At 43.2% G+C, this 24,545-nt stretch overlaps 1 protein-coding gene across 6 annotated transcripts in view; it reads left to right on the top strand.

Annotated features, from left to right (window-relative positions):
* Nucleotides 1–2,580: 2,580 nt before the first annotated feature.
* Nucleotides 2,581–24,545, top strand: part of MTMR3 (myotubularin related protein 3) — a 129,365-nt gene continuing 107,400 nt past the window's right edge. For 2 of the 6 annotated variants that reach the window (XM_055146836.1, XM_055146837.1), the window contains exon 1: nucleotides 2,582–2,793. The gene's annotated coding sequence lies outside the window, so the exon portion shown is untranslated. Of the gene's footprint in view, nucleotides 2,794–24,545 lie in introns of all 6 variants that reach the window. The other 4 variants (XM_055146839.1, XM_055146840.1, XM_055146838.1 and 1 more) reach the window with 3 other exon arrangements.

Below are 24,545 nucleotides of genomic sequence, written 5' to 3' on the forward strand. Positions count from 1 at the left end.
ATGTTAAAATCATAGACTTCATACATATAGACTATATATAAATATAAATATAGCCTATAAATAAATAATATGTATAGGCTGAAACGACAGCACAGTGGTAGGGCATTCGCCTTTCATGCGGCTGACCCAAGCTCGATTCCTCCGCCCCTCTCGGAGAGCCCGGCAAACTACCTAGAGTATCACGCCCTGACGACAGAGCCTGGCAAGCTACCTGTGGTGTATTTGATATGCCAAAAACCAATAATAATAAATCTCACAATGAGAGACATTACTGGTGCCTGCTTGAACAAATCGATGAGCAACGGGATGACAGTGACAGTGATATATAGTCTATGATTTATAGACTATATATATATAGGGGGGCGATGCTCAGGGGTTATTCCTGGCTCTGTACTCATGAATAACTTCTGGTGGTGCTTGCTTGACCAGATGGGATGTCAGGGATTGAGTCTGGGTTGGTCATATTCAAGGCAAGTGCTCTACTTGCTATACTCTCTCTAGCCCTAACACGGGCTTTTTGGAAGTTAAGGTGAAAAAGGCATGATGAACTACATTGACACTAGTTATAAGAAAGAAATAACAACTAGCTTTGTGGAAATATAGAAAATCCTTTCTTAGCTTTGAACGATAATATTATTGCTTTTTTGGGATTATATTTTAGGAGACCAATGTCACGAAACCAGCAGTACAACCTACTACATGATACAGCACTGTAGCACTGTTGTCCTGTTGCTCATCGATTTGCTCAAGCAGGCACCAGTAACCACTCCATTGTGAGACTTGTTACTATTTTTGGCATATCATATACATCACGGGAAGCTTGCCAGGCTCTGCCATGGGGGCGGGATACTCTCGATAGCTTGCCGGGCTCTCCTAGAGGGACAGAGGAATCAAACCCACCTGGGTTGGCCGCGTGCAAGGCAAATGCCCTACCCCACTTTGTTACTGCTCCAGTCCAGTACATAATATAAGAGTTTTAATTGTTAATTGGGTTCAGGTTTTTAATTTTTTTGCATTGTAATTTTTAATTTTAGGGGTTGGAGAGATAGTACAGAAGGTAGGGTGTTTGCTTTGCATGTGGCTGACCTGGGTTTGATCCCCAGCACCTCATATGGTCTCTTGAGCCCACAAGGAGTGATCTCTGAGTGCAGAGTTTACTTCCGGCAACTCATCATTTCCCCTCACCCTCCTACACCTGTCCCTCCAACTCTCCTACCATGGTAAGTTCAGTTGTGTAGACCAGCTCTGAGGCACTTTTGCCTTTGGCCATTTGTTATTCCTTTACTATATTTCCTTATATCCCACATATGAGAAATAATTTTGTATTTCTCTCCTTGGGTTTGGTTTTGAATGTAGTTTTGGTGTAGCTTATTCTGAAATATGATTTATTCATCTGTAAAATAGAAAGGATCATACCAATTAAAGTTGTAAAGATTCAATTTGATGAGTTGTAGAAATAATAGCTATAGTTAATCAAGAAATCTGAGTGCCCACTACTTGTCAAACACACAGTTCCAGAAACTGCAATATAGGGAATAAAACAAGATCCTATCTTCATGTAGCTTTTACTATTCAAGTGGGATAAATAAGCATGAAATATGGGTAAGTAATTGCAGAGTGCTGCAGAGAAAACAATTCAACAAATGCAGAGATGGGTTTCATTTGACTAATTCTCAGTTATTTTCTGAAAAAGTGAAGGACACATGTTAAAATATAATTCTGAGGAGATACAACTGTTAGGGCCTAATTTAGTCCTTTCAGGTTTATATAATTTGTATGCAAGCTCTCATGAATGAGTAATTACAAATTTTTGTTCCCTTGAATACTAACTTTTCCTTGCAGTTTTAAAGTTGAAATTATATTTGGTGTATAACTTTGAGTATTTATATGAATTATATAATTTTTTTTTTTGATCCTGGAGAGAGAACAGGAGTTAAATTTCTAGAACCCCATGGATCCCTGAGAACTGTTGGGAAGCACCTCTAGCTTGGCCCTTATGAATCCCTGGACTACAGGTCCTCAGTAATGTTATATTCTCTGACCCTTACGTTGAACCCTGGTACTGGTTGGCCTTGAGAATCACTGGGAGTGACCCCTCTGGGGACCACCTTAAAAGTCTCCTCAAAATTAGTTGCTTTGGGGAATCACACCTGAAGTGCTCAGGAGTCACTCCCTGAGGGGAGGGGGGACCACGTGGTATCAGGGTTTGAACCCAGGCTTCCCACATGCAAAACGCAGGCTCCAGCCCTTTGAGCTAACTCTCCTGCCCAAAGCTAAACTAGTTTTATCCTCACATGACAGGTGAAAAATACTATTTAATTTACTGGTTTTGGAACGCTGGAGCTAGGGAGAATCAAGATGCCTCCAAAAAAAAGCCGTAGGAACACCCTTCAGCGGCCCTAGCCAATTTCCCACCTGTTTCTCCCATCCCTGCAGCGGCCCTCGACCGCGCGCCAGGGGGCCGGCAGCCACCCTGCAGCCCCGCCCACCCTGGGGGCGTGGCCAGAAACCCCGCCCGCCCCTCGCGACGACCCGCCCACGACCGCAGGCCGAGGTCCCGAGCGTGCGCGCGCGCCTCCGCTCGCGGCCCGGCTCGGTGTCGGGTGCGCGCTCTGTGTGGCCGCTGCCGCCATGTTGTTGTGGTTGTGAGAAGGCGGCGGCGGCGGCGGAGGAGCAGCCGGAGGAGACGCTCCCGCGGCCCAGGCGCTGCCCCCCGCCCGCCCTGGCTGGGAGCCCCGTGGGGTGGCGGAGGAGGGCCGTGCCGTGACGGGGCTCGCCATGTCCTGCCGCCCGGTAAGAACCCCCGTCCGCCCCCCACCCCCCCCGCCGTCTCCTCCGGGGATGAGGAGGAGCTGGAGGAGGGGCCGGCTTCGGCCCCGGCGCGGCCGCTGTCACCCTGTGGAGGAGGCGGCGGCCAGCGGGGGCCCGGGACGGTGTGTGGTGCTCGGGCCGGGGAGGGCTCCGCCGGGGGCGCGGCGGGAGGGAGCCGCGGCGAGCCCGGACCCTCGGCGTGGGGGAGGCGGGGTCCGGGGCCCGGGCGGCCTCCTCGGACCTGGCGGGGACACGCTCCGCCGGGGCGCGGGGTGGGAGGCGCCGCCGAGTCCGCGGAGCCCGGGGGCCGGCGGGGGAGCGGCCCGCGGCGGGCGGCGGGCGGGCCGGGGGCCGGCGCGGAGCCCCCGGGGCGAGAGGTGCGGGCCGGGGACTTGTGGGAAGGAGGAGTGGCCGCCTGACTGTGCGGCCGGGCATCCTCCTGACCTGGTCGCGCGCGGGGTGGGGGCGGGGGCAGCCCTGCTCGGACAGCGCGGCACCCGAGCCCCGGCCGATCTCGCCGCCGCCGCCGCCGCGGCTCGCGGAATCGCAGCCCGGGGAGCCCGGACGTGGCCTGCCGTGCTGGCACTGCGAGCCGGGGAGCTGTGCTACAAAATGAGGGAGTCGATGTGGTGGTTTTTTTTTTTTTTTCTTTACCGGCCACTTGGAAATAAACTCCGGGGTTCTGAGCCGCGCGGCGCACCCCGGGGTGTTTTGTACGCGCACCCGGAATTGGTGGTTAGAGACCGGTGCCACCTCCGGAGCCCAGGCCTTACGTTCTTCAGGTGCCTTGTTCTTCTAGTGGAGACCCCACTGAGTTTCTCAGAATGAGAACGGGGATGCCTGGGGAAGCCCGGGTTGAATTACACTGGAAGGTTCAACAACAACAACAACAACAGAAGTAATTTGGGGGGGCGGGGAGCCGGCTCGAAAAGCCGCAGCGCACGCCTGGCGTGCGGGGACCCCGGGTTCCACTCCTGGCACCTACGGGGTTCCTCCAGCACCAGTGGGGTGGCCGTGGTGGCCTAAACATTGCCGAGTCTGGAACCGGAGCCCCTCGAGGGTGGCTTGGGAGGCCAGCACTGTACCCCCCTGCCCGTATCCCCCAGCGTAGTTTTTACTTTGCCGCGCAGCAGCGGTGCCGGGGACGAAGTTTCCTTTTTCAGATGCCAGGCAATTCGAGTAGGGTTGGTGATATGCAGCGAGTCTTCCTTCCTAGAGGCCCGGTGATTTGGGTGGGTAGTTGGGCTTAAAGAAGGGAAGGGCTTTGAGTAAACACAGTACAGTTGAGAGGGTTGTAGGGTTATAGATCAGCTGCTGTGTGAAGGCTTCTTTCAATTCTAATTACTTCCTTCATCTTCCGGTGACCCAGAGCAGTTCAAGTAATCAAGGTCTTGGTGCCGCCCCACTTTCAGTTAATGGAAAGCCAAGGGGGAGACCCCGAGTTTCTCATCGTGTAGGTTATTGGTTTAAAGACTGGTCATCGGAAATAGTAAAGATTACCTGAAATGTGAATTCCTGGTAATCTGGGGGTGTGATCAAGGAATCTGTCCTTAAAGAATTCCCTGAGTGATTCTGGTCAGCCAGATTTGTGAACTTCTGCTTTAAGTCACTTTTACGATTTCAAGATTTCCACTAATTATGACTTCTCAGAATTATTATTATTATTATTATTATTTTTGCTGCGTGATCTGCAAGAATTGGAAAGATGGGGCTGTCAGAGAAACTTAAATGCAACTGAAAATTGAGCATTGTAAAATATAGTGTATTTATGTAGGGCAAACAGATGTATTATCAAAAGTATTTGTGCAAGTCTTCAGAACACACTTGATCAAGAGAGATGCTGCTGTACTGGGAGATGAGGCTAGGAACCCCCAGAACGGGAAAGGAAGTGTGTCTGCTGGTTCACTGGCGTCCACTAAGGAGCCTCCCAACATAGAGATCACTGCTCAGACTTCTGACTCAGGTTTCTAGTAAAGTGGAAGGTTGAGCCTGTACATGAGACAAGGACTGTGAACCAGGGAGGTTTACTATGTATTATAAAAAAAGTTCCTGAAATTTGCTCCAGGCCATGGGGAGTGGTAAAGTCAGTTTTAAAATCGGCTATAGTATACTGGTTAACAACTTCTGTGGTAAAGTATAATGTTGTGTTACTAAAGGAAGTATTCTTTTTTAAATATATTTTATTTTTTACTTATTTTTTAATTTTTAAATGAATCATTGTGAGGTACAGTTACACACTTACGAACTTTCGTGCTTACGTTTCAGTCATACAACTATCGAGTACCCATCCCTCCACCACTGCCCATTCTCTACCACCAATGATCCCAGTATCCCTCCCACCACCCCCACCTCAGCCCCCCGACCCTACCCCACCTCTGTGGCAGGGCATTCCCTACAGTATTCTTATTGCAGAGGGGAGAGGTGTGGTGAGGTTTAAGTTGGAAGAGTTGAAGAAAATGTTGTTATAGTTGTGTAAGGTAGTTAAGGAGTTTGATAAATATCCTGTCTAATCATGGAGTAATATATTTAGAAGAGTCCACGGCCATATATCTATTTTGTTCTTTTTGGTTTTGGGGCCAGCCCAGTGAGATTCGGGCTATACCTGTGCTTCTGTGCTCAGAGGTCTGCTGACCCATGTGGGTCTCGGTATCTAACCCATGCCTCCTACAATAAAAACCAGATGCTCCAGCCTATTGAGCTAGCTGTTTGGCTTTATGTCTCATTAACCAGAATAGTTTTCATCATATACTGTGCCTTCAGATATTTGCTGAAAAAATGAAAAGCTTTGAGATGGAAAAAAAGGTTGATAATACTAGGTATTAAAAGCTGTTTTGTGGTGTGGAATCTCACACATGTACAACCTATGTTCTACCACTTTCCAGGTCCTTGCAACTTGCTATCTCTTTGGATTAGAGAGTTTTTTTGTCTCTGTGAATTGAAACTTAAAGATTCCTTTAGAGATTTTCTTTTTTTCTTTTTCTTTTTTTGTTTTTGGGCCATACCTGGAGATGCTCAGGGTTACTCCTGGCTCTGCACTCAGGGATCCAGGGGTCACTCCTGGTAGTGCTTGGGGGACTATATGAGATGCAGGGGTGTGGGGGTGTGTGTATGTGTGTTGTTAGGTGGGGTGGGGGGAGATTGAGCCCTGTTCTACCACCTACAAGACAAGGAGACCACTCATTACCCCAGGAGATTGTTTTCTAAAGACAGAGATTGTGTACTGACATCCAGTTTTGGGGTATTAAGTACATCTTAATTACTTTAGATGTTAAGTGACTTTTTTAATGCTAAACTTGCGAGGCATATGCTCTACTGAGCTAAAAGCTTGGCTTGATATGAGTGACGTTTTTTAGGAACTTATTAAATATAGAGACATTTAGGATAATTGAAAACTTTAGATTGGCAGAGCCTGAGTTGTTGATAATGTGATTGCTTTCATCTGGACTTTATAATCTGGACCTATAATAGTTTTTTCCTTAGCCTGATTTTCCAAATTTTAAATAATTTACTTTGGTGTGCAGATTTTATGAATATTTTGTAATTTGGAATGCGTATGTGCAAGTTAATCCATTAAAGAACAAAACCAAAGAAATTTCCCTTCTGGATTTTAGCCTATGGATTTATTTTTAATTTTAATTTTTGGGCCTACCAAATGGTGCTTAGGACTGGTGGTTCAAAGAAAGGGCTCAAAGAAGGGATGCTGCTCCAACCCTGTGGTACCAAGGATTATCCAGTTCATCTGGTTGTGTTTGGGGGTCCGGTGATCCCTCCAGAGCCACACCTGGCAGTAGTCCAGGAACCATGTAGTGGTTGGAGGTGGGGATTGAAGGAGGGTTCAGTCGTGTAAGGAATGTGCCTTAACCCTGTACTGTCTCCCCTGACCCAGCTTAAGAATTTTAGACATTGTCTGAAGGTGATTTGGGAATTGATATTGCAAATATCATGCAGAAACAACATGCTTATGCTGTTGTAATTCACTTGGTGATGAAATCAAAACGATTTCACATAGGGAACTTCCTAAGATTAAGATTGGTTTTAAGGGGTTAGAGCGTTAGATAGTACAGCAGGTAGAGTCTTGTACACAGCTGACCGTGGGTTTGATCCCAGGTACCCTATATGGTTCCCCGAGCACCATCAGGAATAATTTCTGAGTGCAGAGTAAGCCCTGAGAACCACTGGGTGTGACCAAAATCCTCACCCCCCCCCCAAAAAAAACCAACAACAACCCCCCCAAAAAAAAACGACAAAGAAAACCGACAAAAAAAACCCTTTGGTTTGAAGAAAGTTTCTGCAGTTAATGAGGTCATTAGGTCATTTGTGTCCTGCAGACCACCCAATTCTGTAATTTTCAGTGGTAAATTTACTTATATTACCCTTCCTTTCCTTTTTGTTTTAAATTTTTTGGTTTTCATTTTTATTTGTTTGGGGACCTTACCCAACAGTGCTCAGAGCTTTGTCTGGCTTTGAGCTCAGGGATTATTCCCATTCCCGATAGGGTTTGGGTGGGGTAGGGACTGGGGGGAGGAAGTCAGGGATTATTCCTGGTAGGGTTTGGGGCACTTTCTGCAGTGCTGGGGGTTGAATCCTAATCAGATGCATGTAAGGCAAGCACCCTACCTGATGTATTATGAAGACAGCCCCACATTTTTGTTTTTATCAGTGACTCGAATTAGCACACACTTGGTTGTGCTAATTGCACCGTTGAATGTGGCACTTATACGTTATTTATTGGGTGTTGTACTCTTTAGTTGTGGGTGCTTGTTTACATTTTGGTTGCAGTGCTCATTGGGGTCATACATGTTAGTTGTAGTGCACTGGAGATCACACACTGTTGTGGTATCATGGGTTCCAAATGGCAGTGCTTTCAGGATCATGCTTTGTGCTTGTGGGGGCAGTTCTAGGGATTGGACACCTAGTCTCATGCTTTTTTTTTTTTTTTCTTCTGGTTTCTGGGCTACACCTGGTGATGCTCTGGAGTACAGGGATCTGGAGTACAGGGATCACTCCTAGCAGGTTTGGGTAGACTCACACTTTTAAGGTACCCACAGTTTTAATAAAAATTGTCCACTCACCCCCCAGTTTGAGGTCTTAAATGTTTTGCCACTAAGCTTTCCCAGGGCTCCTCTGTGATAAGTTTATATATAATTTTTTTGGTGACTGAAATGCTAAGACTAAGTATGAAATCAAATCCATATTTTAACTACGATTGCCAGCAATTTGAGTGCTACCAAAACTTTTTTTGGGGGGTAACACTTTGATGCTTTGGGGCTACTCTCGGTTCTGTGCTAGGGAGTTGCACCTTGAAGTGCTTAGGGGACCAAGAGGTTCCAGGGGTTGAACTTGGGCCTCCTGTGTGCAGAACATTCATTCCAGCTCCTTGAACTGTCTCTTTGATCTGATTTCCTACCTTATGGGGTGCCAGTGATCCAATACAGGCCAGCTGCATGTGAGGTAAATGTCCTACTTGCTGTGCTATCTCCAGTCCTAATACTGTTACTTTAATAGTAATTTTATAACAATATATGTGAATTTCATTTTCATTTGTATCTAGAAACTTAGAATGTATTTGAGTTCATATTTGTAACATATCCAAAATAAAAATTACTTGTAGCATGAGAGTGTTAGATCTCTAAGACCTGGGTTCAAGCCTGGGTTATGTTCTTCATAACCCTTCTAAGCTTGTTTCCTCAGTAAAAGGAAGAACATTATTCTGTCTCACATCAGGGAGGACTAAAGGATGTTGTACATGAAAGAACTTTTAAAAATGTAAGGAATGACATTCGAAATTTATTGTATTAGGCTCCTATTGGGCGGGAGCGATAGCACAGTGGTAGGACATTTGCCTTGCACGTGGCTAGCCCAGGTTCGATTCCTCTGCCCCTCTCAGAGAGCCCGGCAAGCTACCCATGGCATATTCAATATGCCAGAAGCAGTAACAAGAAGTCTCACAATGGAGACGTTACTGGTGCCCGCTCGAGCAAATTGATGAGCAACGGGATGACAGGCTCCTATTGTATTTTCTTAGAAATTAGTTGACTGGTGGGGCCAGAGTGATGCTACTATGAGTAGGGCTCTTGCCTTACATGTGGCTGACCAGGGCTCCATTCCCCAGCATCCCATATGGTTCCTTGAGCACTGCCAGGAGTAATTCATGGATGTAGAGCCAGAATAATCCCTGAGCATTGCTGGGTGTGCCCCCCTTACCCCCCAAAAAAACAACCCCAAAGCCAAATTAAAAAAAAAAACCAAAGAAGTTGACTTTTGAAGCAGTGATAAGCCAGCACAGTTTACCAGCACAGTTTGCCAATTTACCAGATTTAACATCAAAGATTTTTCTTTCTGAACTCTGCCTAGAGGAATCATTCATCCCCTCTGCCAATAGGGATACTCTTAGTATTATGACTTGAGGATATGCGATATCTGTCATTGTGCCAAGATTTGTACTTAGAGCAGACTTGTTAGATTTCTTCTATTTTGTTATATTGGAATGGTGAAAGAAGGTGGATACTGGCCGAAGGATTTAGCATGCTCTGTTAAAAGTTTAGGGCTGTGTTTTGTAAATAGCTGGGACAGTGTCATGGGGTAATGAAATCAGTGTGGTGGCTTTAGCTTTTTTGTATTTTGGGTTTTTGGGTCATACTGAGTTTTAGGGCAACTCTGCTCTAGTTGGTGGTTGTTTCTAGGGGTGCTCAAAGGACCACGTTGTACTGGGGTTGTAACTGGGTTCATGTAAGGCAAGTTCCTTAACCTTGATTCTATGTCTGCCCCAGTTAAGAAAAATAGGTGGGCTGAAGCCATAGTATGGCAGGTAGGGTAGTTGCCTTGCATGTGGCTAACTTGAGTTCCATATCCCTACCCAGTATGGCTCCCCGTTCCCCACCAAGAGTGATCCTTGAGTGCAGTGCCAGGTTAGTAAGCCCTGAGCCTTGCCGGGTGTGGTCTCCCAAGTTAAAAAAGATATGTGTATAGGTTATAGTGTAAAGTGTATTTTTGAGTTGTAATCCTCAGTTACCTAGGAACATAGTTGCTGGGCTTTGCAGTTAAAATGACTCTTAAAGAGATAAATAAGGGGTTGGAGCCTTAGTACAGTGGGGAGGGCATTTGCCTTGCCCGTGAACAACTTGGGTTCGATGACTGGCATCCCATAAGGTCCTCCAAGCACCGTCAGGAGTAATTCCTGAGTGCAGAACCAGGACACTGGAGCATGCTAGATGTGACCCTAAAAGTCCCCTCCCTCCAAAAAAAAAAAAATAAATAAAAATCACAAAAAAAATTGTGAAGTGGGCTAAATTAGCTATTATTTTAAGGGTGAAATACCTCAGAGCTCTATTGTAAATTGTTGATTTGATAATAAAATGTTTTAAAGCACTTTTTCCTTAGAGATGGACAACATAATAATTATACAGGTATTACTGTCTTGCTGCTGACAACTTTAAAGCATCATCTGGATATCTCCAGGCATGGATCAATATTATGTGACAATATTTAGAATTATTGTTATCTTTTTTAACTTTTTTGGCCACTCCCTGTGGTACTAGGGGTTACTTGTGGCTCTGCCCTCAGGAGTTACTCCTGGAGGTGCTTGTGGGACTATATGGGATACCGGGGATTGAACCTGGGTTGGCCACGTACAAGACAAATGCCCTACCTGCTGTAGTATTGCTCTGGCCCTTAGAATTATTTTTTGTGAGCGTTAGAAATAAACTTCCTTGAGGAATGGTAGCACTTCTGAGTTGTGATCACACCACACCAAAAAAGGGAAGAACCCCCAAAACTAACCAATGAAACAAGCCCACAAGCTTTCTTGATTTTATTTTCTTAGGCTTTAATTTGTTTTTCTGTTGTTCTTTTGGCCCTTTCATCTGGGGTTGGGGTTCTAAGGCTACACCTGACAGTGCTTAGAAAACCATGTGATACCAGGGTGAACCCAGGATCCTTTGTATATCAGGCTTGCATTCCAGCCTTTTCATCTTTCTCCCTGGCCCTTAGTTTAATTTCTTTTTCTTTTGGTTGTGCTGGTGGTGAGTTTGGGACCACACCTGGTAGTGCTCAAGGGCTATACCTGGCTCTGTGCTCAGTTATTATTCCTGATGGTGTGTAGGGAGCCATGTGTGGTCCTCAGGAGTCAAACTGAAGTCAGCTTCATGTAAGGTGAACACTTCACCTTTCTCTCCTGCCCAGTATTTGCGTTTTTGACTATACTCAAGTTCCATAGATAGAATATTTAGTCTTTCATTCCCATTCATTCATTTAGTGTCAGGGATTGAAACCACGATCTCAGATGTGTAAGACGATGTTTTATACATCCTTGACCTCCAGAGCTCTTAATCTTGTTTGGGGGGGGGGTGGTTGGAGTAACCCCTGGGAGTGCCTTGCACATAGCCAATCTGGGTTGGGTCCCTCACATCTCATATTACTCCCTAAGCCTACTAGGAGTGATTCTCTGAGCACCGAATCAGGAGTAAGCCTTGCATATTGCTGTGTGGTCCCAAAGTAAAAAAAAAAAAGTCCAGTGGTCAGGGATGTGATACAGTGGTGAAGTACATGCTGGGTTTGATCTATCCTCATATACATATATATTACAGATGTTTTCTATTTACCTTAGTAGAGGATTTTGGGTTTCCCCTGGAGGTATATTGTGTTTGCATTTTTCTCTTGGGGAGGCAAAGCACATCCAGCAGTGCCCCGAGCTTACTTAAGGAGGGACTTGGGAGACAGCATGGGGTGCTGAGGATCAAACATTGATTAGCTGCATGCAAAACAAGTACCCTACCTGCTGTACTCTTCAGTGCATATGATGTTTTGCTTTGAAGATCACTGTTTGAAATTTTTTAAGATTTAATGTGCTTCTATGGATGATGATTATTTTGGGGGCATTTCCATAGTTCATGGTGGTTTTTTTTTTTTTTTTTTTTTTGCTTTTTGGGTCACACCCAGCGATGCACAGGGGTTACTCCTGGCTCATGCACTCAGGAATTACTCCTGGCAGTTCTTGGGGGACCATGTGGGATGCTGGGAATCGAACCCAGGTCGGCCTCGTGCAAGGCAAATGCCCTACCAGCTGTGCTATTGCTCCAGCCCCATAGTTCATGTTCTTGAAAGTAATATGTGCAAGAAAAGCAGACATAAATCTTGCTTTTTTTTTTATTTTTTAATTTTTTATTGGTGAATCACCATGAGGTACAGTTACAGATTTACATATTTTCGTGCTGGTGTTTCAGTCATACAATGTTGGAGTACCCATCCCTCCACCAGTGCCCATTCTCCACCATAAATCTTGCTCTTAAAGCATTATTTTGATGCTTTTTGTCATTGTTAAGGTAGCTGCATTTGGAAAAGGTCAGTTCATAGGATAGGAAATTGTCTAAATAATTAGTCTACTTAGATTTGAAGAACATATTATATAGAGTATATATATAATTTATTGTGAAGGTCATACTTCTGTAGTAGTTAATCAGACAAAAAAACCTGTGTTTTATGGAAAACACTTTAGTATAACTTAACCCTATTTTCTAAGATCTCAGATTTTAGAGACTGAAGGGTGAGTAATTGCTACTTGCTTTCCTTTACTTGTAAAGTACCACAATTAACCTGTCACTCCAACTCCATTTAGAAGATCCTGAGCCTTTAACTTAAAACAATAAGGCGTTCTTGGTCTCAAACTTTTCATGCTGAATCAATCTTGGATTAATAAGTTCAATTTTTCTGAAGTTTGAGTAAGTTGCTTTGACAGCTTCCTCCTCCCCATTTTCCCCCAAATGAAGTTAAGAAATCAGGAAACTGCTTTTTTGTCTTCTTTGCTTTCACCATGGGGAACTTAGTGTCAGTTATTTCACTTGGGTCATTGTCAGGGAAAGATAACATTGAAGTCCTGAAGATAGTGAAAAGAGCAATTCAGGTGCTTAATTAATTTTTTGTTTTTGGGCCATACCCAGAGATGCTGAGAGGTTACTTTTGGCTCTGCCACTCAGGAGTTACTCCTGGCGGTGCTCCGGACCATATGGGAACCCGGAATTGAACCTGGGTTGGCTGCATGCAACATGAACACTCTGCCTCTTGTATTGTTGCTCCAGCTCCTCAAGTAATTATTTTTGACTGTTAAATGAGATAATTAAAATAAATGAAGATGATTGCTATATGCAGTGCTTTGGAAAAGAGACCTTTTTTTTTCTTTTGCTTTTTGGGTCACACCCAGAAATGCACAGGTGTTACTCCAGGCTCTGCACTCAGGGAACTACTCCTGGAGGTGCTCAGGGGACCGCATGGGATGCTGGGAATCGAACCTGGGTCCGCCGCGTGCAGGGCAAATGCCCTACCTGCTGTGCTATCGCTCCAGCCCCAAAGAGACCTTTTTTAATCTTTGGTAGCATGAATTTGGAAGGTGCTTTTTGGATACATTTTCTTCAATCTCTACGAGCCATTTAAGAGCATATTTTGTTCAGAGATGTTAGTTCTCTGAGGCCACATGCCTATTGTTTGACATCATATCTAAATAGTGAATGTAAGCTCTAAAGAAATAGTTACTAATGTTCTCTCTCATTCCCTAAGATCCAATGTATTGCCTGTGTAGAATAAACTATCAGTACTTATGGACTGTTTAGATATTTACATATTATTTATATGTGTAAACTAACACAAGCAATTTCTGTCGTTATATGTCGTTATATACATCTTTTTCTGATGTACATAGATTTTTTTTTTATTGTGAAGGTCATACTTCTGTAGTAGTTAATCAGACACCTTTTTTACCCTTTCAAACATTTGAAGGTGTTGAGGTAGTTGTTCCTTCTAGTGGCATGACGTATGTGTCCTTGTAGCTTACTTTACATAGAAGGATGCTATTTATTATTTATTTATCTTATAATAAATCACACCTGGTGATGCTCAGGGGTTATTCCTGGCTCTGAACTCAGGAATTACTCTTGGCAGTTTCAGGAGACCATATGGGGTCCCAGGGATAGAACCTGGGTTGGCCACGTGCAGGGCAAATGCCCTATCCACTGTACTCTTGCTGAAGGATGCTACTTGAAAGGGACACCTGGACTGGGGAGATGGCTCATGGCTCAGGTGATGGAGCACTCCTAGCATGAGTTGGATCCATCATGGCACAGAATGGGAGTGATAGTAGAATGCTTGCTTTGCACTCTGCTGGCTCGGGTTTGATTCCTGGGACCCCAGCTGGATTCTGGAGACCACTAGGAGTGACCCCTGAGCACGAAGCCAGGAGAGAGCCCTAAGTGTGACCGGTGTGTGGTGCACTCACAAAACCAAAAGACTGAATGTCCCTTCTTAGTGCTGCCAGCTTTAGCCCTGGTGGCTCCCCAGCACCATTGGATGGTGGCCATCCAGTGTTCCCAAATGCTGAGCCTTTAGGCTGGTGCAGGTCCACCATTGTTGGGAGTGGCCCTGGGCCCCTGAGCATCTTGGGGTGATGAAAGGGTTGGGGGGGATACATGTTCATTGATCTTTGGATATATAATGGCTCTTGAAACATGAATGTCATTGTTTGCCATGGAATTGTAAAAGGAGAAAGGATCATTTTCTTCACCTTATTTTTCCAGTCCCCTGTACACATGGTTTTTGACTTACTCTGAAAATTCTGAAGAAAATGAGTCTTCCAGAGAACAAGCATGCTATTTCCCTTTGTTATGTTCCGCTTAAAATTCTGTTTAGTAAGTGAACTAATACTCTTTGATGTAGATACTATTAGAGGTCATGGAAAGATAGGAATGTTGTGATTGATTTTTAAATGTGGTGTAATGTGGCTGTTCTTCACACCCTCTAGTTTTCATTTTTCTATAATGAGCATGTGTTAATCATAATTAGATAAAAATTATTTAAATTAAGGTACATTTTTGGGGCAATAGTTCAAAGGGCTTTGTATCCTTTTGATCTAACTTTTAGACTTAGTCCCTTGAGCACTGGTATACATAACCTAAAAAAAAAAAATCTAGTGACTTTGGCTTTTTTTGTGTGTGTGTGACTTTGGTTTTTATTAATTGCTTTATGAAGGATTAAGTCATAGTCACCAGTGAGGTAGTTGGTGGTTAACTGGCTTCAGTAGAGTGGCAGCTGTAGAAGTGTTCTCAACCAGAAGTGGGATGGAAGGAATGGCACAGGCCAGCTCTTTTATGACTTTCAGTTTAAACTCTTTACTTTAGATGGTTTGGGCTTTGATCACAATTAAACACAAGAAACCTCCATCCAATTTTTCTTCTCCTAATGAGCTAATTAAGAATTATGAATGGTGGTTTAAAAAGACCAGATTCTGTGAACTTTCAAATACAGGATTTAGCCTGAATTCCCTTTCTGCTGATTTGCCATGTAGATTTTCAGCAAGTTTTATAACGTAAATGTGCATTTTAAGTACCAGTTGGGATTATAGCAACTCAAGTTTGCTAGGGATTTTGTACTGGTAATGTGAACTGGAAACTATTTAGATAAATGGCTTTTATTATGAAAATATAGTTTCATTTACGGTTTTGTTTTTAACGTACAGCTGAGGGTTGAACACTTAAATTTATAAAAATCTGGTGATATTTTAGCAAACATTTGGGTAGAATGTCTTTTAGAGTTTAAGTAATTAGATATAACCTGTCAACTTTTGCTTTTAACATACTGCACTGTTGTTTAAGTGCTGTATAAATAGATGATAATATTCTTAAGATATTAATTTCTGAGAGTAAGACTTCTGTAATATGCCTTTAATTAATCTATTTTTTGTTTTGGGAGCTACACCCAGCAGTGCTCAAGAGTTACTCCAGGGGGCTGGAACGATAACACAGTCGGTAGGGCATTTGCTTTGCGTGTGGCCGACTCAGGTTCGATTCCCAGCGTCCCATATGGTCCCCTGAGCACCGCCAGGAGTAATTCCTTAGTGCATGAGCCAGAAATAACCCCTGTGCGTCACCCGGTGTGATCCAAAAAGCAAAAAAAAAAAAAAAAAAAAAAAAAGTTACTCCAGGCTCTACAGTCAGGAATTAACTGCTGTCAAAGTTGGGGAAACCTTATTGGGTACTGGGGATTGATCCCAGATTAGCCACATGCAAGGCAAATGCCCTACCCACTGGTGGACTGTCGCTCAGACCCCTCAATTTTTTCTTTATGTTTTTATTAAAATACTATTTTGGTCATTGTGATTTGCAATTTTGCAATACTGTCAGTGTAGGGTTCCATGATTTCAACTTTCCAGCACTGTAGCCCCACATTATTTTTCTTTTTCGTTTTTTTTGAGGGGGCACATATGGTTGTTCTCAATGACTCTACCTGGCAGTTCTTGGGGAACCATATGTGGTGTCAAGATTAGAGCCATTATTGTGACTGCAGCTACATGTTCAGGGGATCATGTAGGGTGTTGGGGATTAAACCCGGGCAGCTGCATGCAATGCTAGTCCTTACTTGTTGTTCTCTTTGGCCCCTATTTGATTCTTAAAAAAAAAAAGGATGAGAGGGCCAGAGTGATGGGACTCTGAGTAGGGTGCTTGTCTTGCATGTGACTGACATGGGTTCAATCCCTTATGGACCCCTGAGCACCGCCAGGGTAATTCCTAAGTGAAGAGCCAGGAGTAACCCCTGAACATTGCTAGGTGTGATCCAGAAACCAAAAATAATGGGGGTGTGTGCCAGAGAGATAATGGGGAGTTAAGGTTCTTGCTTTATGTTCAGCCGACCCTAGTGTGATTACTGGTGTCATATAGTGCCTGAGCACAGAGTTGGGAGTAGCTTTTGAGCATCCTGGGTGTGGCTCAAATACTTGTCTCTGCTTCTCCTTCCCACTCCTCCAAATAAAAAGAGTCTAATTAAAATTGGAGAGAAAAAAAATGGGTAATGAAATTTGGAATTAGTATAGGTTTTTGTTTCATTTGTTAGAAGATTTAATTAAGAGGAACAGACTTGGGCCAGAGAGACAACCCAGTGGTTAGGGGCACATACCTTTGCATATATAGGAACTGAATTTGAATCTTGGCTTTAGAGGCTGCCCTGAGCACTGCCAGGTTTGGTCCTGGTAAATGCAGTTCCTGAGAACCACAGAGAAACAGGGGTGGCCCTGATGGCCATCAGTATCAACTTCCCTCCACCAGTGTTCCCATTTTCCTTTACTTACCCCCAGCCGATTATCCCTGCCTGTCAACTTGACACATTATAAAGTTTCAGTGGTTGCAGCCTAGATCTCATGTTTTCAGTGTTGTTGCACCTGTGTTTCGGATATATGGCTATACTATTATCCCATATCCCCAGTTTAAATTTTTAGAGAGTAAATTTTAATGAATTTTAGGATTACCAGATTCTTTCCTTGGCTCTGCTCTCATTTCACTCTTTGGGAAGACATTTAACTTAAGTTGTACCTTAGAATTTTTCTGTACAAGGATAATACTTAACCTTCTTTACATAGTATGACTTGATATAATTTAGGTAAAATAAAGGGATACAGAATAGTATTACTAGATAGATCTTTAGGTCATTCAGTTTAGGTCACTTGCCTTACAGAGCAGAATTATGATATACAAAGGTGAGCTGATTTGTTCAGTGCTACACAGTGGGTGATTATTAATATTCATTTATTATGTTTAAAACCATCTTAGGCTTACTTAAATATGCTAGACACTTAATTTTAAGTGATTTATATGCAATAACTTACTTAGTTGTCTTGGATTATTCCCAGAGGTAGATATAATTATTTCAATTTTACTAATGAAGCTGAGGCAAAATGAGGTTAAATAACTTATTTACTCAATTGCTTGAGTGTTTGAGCCTGAGCTCTTAATCATTTTCCTGCCTAGTTAAGTGACTGCACTTATATTTAAAAGATTCTATACAAATATTTAGATCTCAGAATGATCCCTCCGAGGTTTATTGAAGTTTTGAACCAGAGTTGGAGAGGAACCTCCTTTATTGTGATCATCATTCTAGAAAAAAATTGTTGCTATATTTATTGCTTGGGTTTTATTTTCTCATTTACAAGCCCATTTTCTTCTGAATTTACTAGGTTGTAAACACTAGGAAGTTTTCTTTTAAATATTTAGGTTTCTTAGCTGAATGTTAATAGAAGGGTAGTTTCCAAACACTTTTTTTTTTTTCTGGGCCACACCTGCTTGTGCTCAGAGCTAACTCTGCACTTGGGGATCAGTCATGGTAAACTTGGAAGACTGTATAGGATAATGGGAATAGAACCTGGTTGGCTGTTTGCAAAGCAAGCACCTTACCCATTGTACTAGCTCTTCAGCCTAGTAGTTTCCAAACTTGAGACAGATATAACTAGTTTCCTGCTTTTGTTTAAGTAGCATCTGGTCCTTGTTTTCAGAGCAGCCTGACAAGCTCCTCATGGTGTATTCAATATGCCAAAAACAGTAGCAACAAGTCTCACAATGGAAATGTTGCTGGTGCCCCTCAAGCAAATCCATGAGCAACTGGATGACAATGATACAGTGATACACATCCAGGGCTTAAAGTTTCTTTCTTTCTTTCTTTTTTTTAAACCAAGGTATAATTAGCTTACCCCTTTTAAGAAACACCTGATCATCATGTTGACCAAGGTACAGAAAAATTGTCACCTCATATTTTTTACTGGTCTTTTGTTGGGACTTTGATGGGACTTCCCTCACCTTTAGTTTCTTGCAACTACCACATGTATCTCTCTTTTGTCCTTTCCAGAATAACATGCATCATACAGGCTGCAGCATTTTGAGGTTCACTGTATTCACTGTGTCACTGTCATCCCGTTGTTCATTGATTTACTCTAGTGGGCGCCAGTAACATCTCCATTCGTCGCAACCCTGGGCTTTTAGCAGCCTCTTCTTACTCGTTTTACCCAACGATTGGAGGCTCTTTTCAGGGTCAGGGAAATGAGACCTGTTATCGTTACTGTATTTGGCATATCGAATATATCACGGAGAGCTTGCCAGGCTCTTCTGTGCGGGCAAGATACTCTTGATAGCTTGCCGGGCTCTCCAAGAGGCATATATATATATATTTCCATTTATGATGAGGTATCCAGGAATATGTTCGCTCATGCATGAGGCTTGGCCCAAGTGCGGTAGTGGAGGTCGGCTGCCAGGGCTGGGTCCCTTGGGGCTGGGAGGGCTCCCACCCGCCCCCTTCTGGGGCACCACCTACACAGAGTTTGGTGGTATGGTTATACTCCCTTCCAGTTTCGGGTTCACTTTTTAAAATTTAACCATGTATTTTCTATTTTAAGTTTATTTAAACAAAATTTTTTTTGGGGGGGACTCCTGGCAGTGCTTAGGGATTATTCCGGACTTTGCGCGGATCAGGGATCACCCTTGGTGGGTCTGCTGAGTATTATAAGTTGCTGCGAATTAACCCACACCACCCCAGTGGTGCTCTGGGCATTCCAGAGCTATATCTAACAATGTCCTGGGACCCTGTTTGCTGGAAATTGAACCAGGTGACTGTAAACATATATCTTAACCCCTGTACTATCTCTCTAGCCCTAGACTTTAAGGAAACTAAGAATGGGCCAGAACTACCACATGCCTTGACTGTGGCCAGCACAGGGTTGGTATCTGGCACTATTTATGGTTTCCTGAGCGCTGCCAGGAATGGTTCTTGAATGCAGAGCCAGGAGTAAGCCGTGAGCACTGCTAGGTGTGGCTCCCCTCCCCAATATCTCCCAATTAAGAAAGTAGATACATGTAGGACTGGAGAAATAATACGGTGGGTAGGGTGCTTGCCTTACCTCAACTGACTCAGATCGATCCCTGGCATCCTATATGGTCCTCTGAGCCCTGCCAGGAGTGATCCCTCAGCACAGAGACAGGAGTAAGCCCTGCGCTACCACTGAGTGTGGCCCAAATAGCAGCCCCCCATCAAAAAAAAAAAAAAAAGTAAACACCTGTACTTAAATTTTTTATTGCTTTGTTTCTGTGTGTCAGAATCATACTTGTCTATGTGGGCCTCTACTGGGGGTTGAACTTGAAGCCTCATTCATGCAAGGTAGGCATTCTATCTCTGAGCCAGATCTCTGATCCCCACCCAGTACACATAGTTACTCAGTGGATAAGTTAAATTATAAAACTTTTCATGTATAGCTTCATATTTTGGACTTTAGTAGCTTGACTTACAAATTACAAATTATTTTGTTCCTTAAAATTGTAGAATGATGATATAATGGTTGCAGAAAGTCTCAGCTCTGTGTTTCTTCCACCCTAAGATGACTGGATATATTAGTAGTGGTAATCAGAGTTTCATATGAACAAAACTTAAAGCTTCTGTTTTGTGGTTTATTAGCTTCTTGGATTAAACCACTTTTTCTGATGTAGTGAATTTAATTTTTTTTAGCACTGTGTGGTCAGGAAAGAGATGGGACTTAATATTTGTGTGGGTGGATATTGGAGATCAAAAGTAGTATGTCACTTATGTAAGGCATACATACTCACTGAACTATATATATAGTATTTAAGAGATGGGATCTTTTGTCTTGGAAAAGAGATTGCAAGCAGTTTTTTTGCAAGTTGATATTTAAAGTTCTAGTTCTGACCTCATAGAAGAGCACAAGACTATAGTTGGTATAATAGTTTTGAGAATAGTATGCATGTTTTTCTTTTGCTTGGTATAGAATTCTACTTGAGCTCTTCATATTTAAATGTATTTTACGATGGAGTGCTCTAGTGTCTAGAGTTACAGAGCGTTTCTCAACAACGGACAATTTCTTTTGGGGTTAAGGGGTCCAGAAGAGTGATAGTGGGTAGGACATTTACCTTTCAGGTGGCAGACCTGGGTTCGACCTCTGGTACCCAATATAGTCCCCAGAGCCCCTCAGGAGTGATCCCTGAGCACAGAGCAAGGAGTAAGCCCTGAGGACTTCGAGATGTGTTCCCCAAACAAAAAAAATTAAAAAAACATCAGAAAACAGTATTCTGTTTAGACCGAAGGATATTCACTTCAGTATTATCATTTGGTAATTGTATCTCATTTGTAAACTATCATGTCTTTATTTCATATGGAAGTCTCTATCTGAAAATAACAGCAATGGGGAATGCTAATTTAACTATGTATCTCCTGTGTTTGCTTGATATGGTTAAGACTTAGGCTCTTGGGCCAGGGTGATAGCTTGAAGGGTTGATAAAGTGCTTCCCATGTGAGAGACCTCAGTTCAATTCCTGGCATTGCATGGTTTTCCTGGTATCTCTAGGAGCAGTTTTACAAATAGCCTCTGTGCATCACTTGGTGTGGTCAGAAATCAACCAAAACTAGAACCAGAGAACCCTGTAGACTATTTCACTTTTCCAGAAACTATAGTGTGTGTTGGTGATACAAATCTAGAATTTGTAACAAATTCTAAAAACAAAAACCATGGGGATATGGAAATTATAATTATGTGCTAGTGTTTAAATATCATTTTTAACTATTAATTCGACAGTTAATTTTCACTGGTTCTTTGTAAAAATTTCATAGTTATGAGGACATGTCTGAGGCTGGCAGTTAGTGAAGTTTGAACCAAGTTCCTTTGACATCAAATTGGAAAGCCTACATTTGCAGTTTAATACGGTAAAGAAGAGCTCAGGTTTGGATTTGAATCATGGCTTCACATCAGTATTTCTCTGTGATAACCAGACAAGCTCCATAACTTCTTGTGCTTTTCTGGCTTCTCAGTTTTAATATCAGGAATAATGTTACTTGTCCTTTTGTTTTTTTGATGAAGAGTTAGTAAGTACTTCAACAGTAGCCTGACAGTAATAAGAACTCCAAATGTGCTGTTAGTTGTTGTTTGGACTGTTTCTATAGTGATGAGCACAATATAACAACATTGACATTTTCTGAAGGATCATTGGGTTTTTTTTTGGGGGGGGGCGGAGGGTTGGGTTTGCACCACAATTAGTAGTGCTTGGGGAAGAGCATATGCAGTGTTGGGGATTTAATTGGAGAGCTAGCTGCTTGCAAGGCGAGGGTTATAACCCCTGTACTATTCAAGGATTGTTGTTTTGAAAGAAGGTAAATGAACCAGGGAGATTATAGAGCATATGCCTAATGTAAGTGTGGTTCTGGGCACACAAAGTCCCCACTTGTCCTCTTCCCTGACCCAGGACTTCTGGATGTGACCTTGGTGGTAATCAATCTTGCTGGGTAGGAGTAGGGTGACTATTAAAACCAGACCAAAAAAAAAAAAAGGTGAATGCATGAATATTCAAAGATGACAGATTATGAGACTATGTAAGTAGCATATGAAGTGGTTTTGACTTGTTACTTTATTTTTAAAAAAAATGTTGTTTCTGGTGTTTGTGATGCTTGGGTCTGGGGCCACTAGGAACATACCTGGCAAGTGATTGGGAGCCATGCACTGTTGGGGATTGAAGTCAGGGTTCCATTTGAGCTATGTCCTTGACTCTTAAACATGAAATCCATTGGTTATCTAATATAAATACCTAATCAGAGTGTCACAGTGCTGAGAAGGATGACCAGTGCTGGAGGTGAACTTTATAATTAATTACAGATGGTATATGGGAAATTTACTGTGTACTATAATTTTGAACAGTACCAAAATTTTATTTCATTATTTATTATTCTTGTTTGTGGGTGACATCCAGCAGTGCTAAGGACTTACTCCTTTGCTCTGTTCTCAGGTCTTGCACCTCATGGTGCTCAGGACATTACACAGTGCTGGGGATTGAATCTAGCTCGACTATATGCAAGGCAGCACTTTACTTGTTCTGTCTTTATGCCCTATTTTTGTTTTTGTTTTGTCACATACTTGGCAGTGCTAGGGGTCTACTTCCTTCACTGCTCAGGGGACCATGCAATGCTGAGGATTGAACTCAGGCATCCCACATGCAAAGATGCTCTTTGCGCATTGAGTCATCTCTCTGACCCTAAGATGCCCTTTTTTGTTGTTTTTTTGTTTTTGGGTCACACCCGGTGATGCACAGGGGTTACTCCTGGCTCATGCATTCAGGAATCACTCCTGGCAGTGCTCAGGGGACCATACGGGATGCTGAGAATCGAACCCGGGTCGGGCCTCGTGCAAGGCAAACGCCCTACCTGCTGTACTGTTGCTCCAGTCCCCTAAGATGCCCTTCTAACATGGTTTTTAGAGCTGTTTGTTACATAAAATAGTAAGAAGCTTACACATTGCCATTTTTAATGATTAGAGAATGGTACAGAAAATCCACTGGGATTTCTTAGGTGTTTCTGTTATTTCATAGAATAGTGATACTTAAAAAAAATCTTTTGTTAAGGTGCTGGGATTTATAATACAGTTAATTATACTTTTCATGCATATATCATTCCAGTACCACACTTGTCATCACATCATCCTCCCTCAACCAGTGTCCAGAGGGCCTCTCCCAGCCACTCCCCAACCCATGTATGCTCTGTTTTATAGACAAAAATCTCTGTACTGATACTTGTTGAGTTCTTTTACCATGTATATAATTCTTAAAAATTAGGGAATTGCTTATCCTACTAGGTGTGCTCGGGTCCTTTGATTGAATAAATCGATTCTATGACATAAGGTAAATGTTATTTCAGACATTCTAGTTAAAATACTTTGGGGGAGGCTTCCAACCAGCTCAGGGGATTCTGGGGCCATGCCTAGTGATCCTCTCTCTTTTTTTTTTTTAAATGTAGAAGTACTGTTGTTTATTCAGCCATTGATTAAGCTGATTGAATTGGAATGAACTACACATTGCTTTTTTTTTTTTTAATGAATCACTGTGAGATATAGTTACAAAGCTTTCATGTTCGAGATTCAGCTGTACAATAATCAAACACCCATCCCTTCACCAGTGCACACTTTCCACCACCAGTGTCCCAGTATATCCTCCCCCACCCTCACCCCATCGCAGTCCTCACACTGCTTCCATGTCAGACAATTTCCCCAATACTCTGTCTCTAGTTTTGGGTATTACATTTTGCTCGAAGTTTTCCACCACCATTCAAGCTTTCCTGCTAGGGGCAGATGCTAGATCATTTATTGTGCCTTGCTCTTTTTGAATATCATGGGTGCCACGGCCTTGTGCTTCTGGAATCCTAGATTGTAGATGGTTGGGTTTCATAGACATTTCTGTAGGACACTAATCCATTTTGGGATTCAATTGTGCGTCTCTGGACCATGGCTGTTGGTGCACTAAGATGGTACCTGGAGGCACATTGTGGGTGTGACAGCCAGGCCCATGAGTGGGTGGGGAGCCTGGGAGAACAGCCCGGCATCTCTGCTGCCATGTGGCATGGAGATTTAATCCTGGAACCCGTATATCTGAGCCTTGCCTGTGGAAGCTCTTGGTCACCGGGTTTCAATCTGGAGTAGGTGAGGAGACTGCACCTGCTCCATCTGGGGGCCTCGGTGAAATTGGCTCGGTATGGGGCCTGGAGAGATCTCCAGCTCTGTGGTGTCTTTGGAACTTACTGGTGTGTCTCTGACTTTTGATCTCTTTCAAAATTTATTTATGGGTCTCTGAAGCAAGGCCAGTAATAGAGTTTACAGGGTGGCACTGGATTTGGTTCTGGAGGGTGACTGCCAGTGCTTCCATGTGTTTTGGGAAGTGGGGGAGGTAGCCCATTCCAACTCCATGAAAGCCTGGAGATTTCAGTCACAAAACCTGCATACCCAAATTTTCAGCAGATTATATCTTGGCAAGGTCTCTCCTAAGATGGTGGAATCAGGCCTGGGGTATGGCAGTGATTTTGGATTGTGGAAGCAAACGGCTGATGGGGGCTCTGCTTGGGCAGACACAGGCCAACCTGCACCCCTCCAATTTACCCCAGTCTGTTCAGCTATG

This window comes from Sorex araneus, chromosome 9 (assembly GCF_027595985.1).
Source record: "Sorex araneus isolate mSorAra2 chromosome 9, mSorAra2.pri, whole genome shotgun sequence".
NCBI classification, from domain to species: domain Eukaryota; kingdom Metazoa; phylum Chordata; class Mammalia; order Eulipotyphla; family Soricidae; genus Sorex; species Sorex araneus.